Source organism: Rhagoletis pomonella, unplaced genomic scaffold, assembly GCF_013731165.1.
Source record: "Rhagoletis pomonella isolate Grant_MI unplaced genomic scaffold, Rhpom_1.0 Rhpom_scaffold_00012, whole genome shotgun sequence".
In the NCBI taxonomy this organism is placed as follows: Eukaryota; Metazoa; Arthropoda; class Insecta; order Diptera; family Tephritidae; genus Rhagoletis; species Rhagoletis pomonella.
Genome location: NW_023458566.1, coordinates 14,381,368 through 14,383,303, shown reverse-complemented (window position 1 = coordinate 14,383,303; position 1,936 = coordinate 14,381,368).

Below are 1,936 nucleotides of genomic sequence, written 5' to 3'. Positions count from 1 at the left end.
TTTACACAGTTTTCAGTTATGTTGGAATGAAGTCTAATAATGAAGTCCGACTAAAAATTACAATAGAACTATTAACAATAAAGCTAGCTTTTATTTAGAAAAGATCAAAGCAAAATAAGTTCAATTTTTTTTAGATCAAATATACATAAATCAGTGAAAAATTCACCTTTGGTCTTACTTGACCTTTTTTTTTAATATTTTATTGCATTTTTCTGACTTATTTCGGCTTAAATATTAGGGCCCACCAACTTCAAAAAAAAGGGTTTTCAAATAGCGGTCGACCCTCGACAGAAAATTGCACACCTCCGAGTGTACATACTTCTGCCATAAAAAAAAAAACATTTTTGGAGGTGGGGCAAAACGGAAGATCTCTCCATTTGTGTCACAACATCAAAAAGTAGAGCACGAATTCGAGCAGAAGCTCGGCTCGTTTAAGCGGCAAACATTCATTTATTGGAATCAAAAATGATATACTGTTAATTCCCAAATAACCTATGATATAATTTTAAAACTATTTAGCGGTCTCTCTTAAACTGTAAAAGGCCTTGAGAACTTAGAAAAGTCAAAACTTTTATTGGGAGGTCAAGATTTGTATGATTGCATGATTTGTATCAAGATTTCAGAAAAACCGTCTATAGATATCAAAAAAAAACCGGTGGAAACCGGTTTAGAAAAACGGCGTCAAATGCCCTAATTTCGACCCAATATACAGTGCCGAACAGAAGTATTGGCACAGTGAATTTTTCGGAATATATGAAAAGTGCTTTATCCTAATTTATTTCCGATAATTTTTTATAAAAATATTGTTCATTCCACACCAGAAAACATAATAATAAAATCCCTAAACTTTGTGCAAAACTCAGGAAAATTTATTAAATTTGCACACTAATTTGCAACTTTTTATTCAGATTTTTTAGAAAAATTCTAAGTATGCAGTTTTATAGCCCATTCAAATTTAGTAGTGCAAGTGCAAGTTTAAAGTTGCTAGAAAATCGCGTTGATTTTTGGCAATTTTTTTAGTGGAAGGTGTTGCTCATTTTCTCCATACAAAAAATAATTGTCGAATTACTTTGTATGGAAGAACTTGCGCGAAAAAAACTACCAAAAATCAATGCGATTATCTAGCGACTTCAAACTTGCACATTGTTATACTAAATTTGAATGGGTTATACAACTGCATACCTAGAATTTTTCTAAAAGATCTGAATAAAAAGTTGCAAATTAGTGTGCAAATTTAATAAATTTTCCTGAGTTTTGCACAAAGTTTAGAGATTTTATTATTATGTTTTCTGGTGTAGAATGAACAATATTTTTATAAAAAAATTATCGGAAATAAATTAGAATAAAGAACTTTTCATATATTCCAAAAAATTCACTGTGCCAATACTTTTGTTCGGCACTGTATGTACAATTTGGAAATTGTGAAAACGATGAAAAAATCTAAAATATGATGGAGTTATACTTAATATGTAAAATTATGAAATGCAAAGCAAAAAATGGTAGATTACTTAACAAAATGTTTTCATCCATAATTATGAAAAAAACTTTTATAATTTAAAGGCCGCATTCACAGTGCGTAGTTAAGCTATTATTAACTTAATCGCTACCAAGAGTTCACCTATGAATTCAAATTCACGGTCGCATAGTTAACTGTGGAAATTTATAAGGACTGAAATTATACAACTTCGAAAAATCATTATTTTTCTATATGTAAAAATTTGATTTTCCTTCCATAAAAAAATACATAAATTTAACAAGAGGTTAAGCATAGGGACATGCGGGTTTGAACTCCTGTTAAAAGAAACACTGGGAATATGAAAATCGATATTTAAACCCTTGCCAGTGGTTAACTACGCACTGTGAGTTTGGCCCTAAGTCTCCAATAAAAGTCTTTCAAGACTTATAATTTCAATCTCAAAACGTCTTTGATAACTTA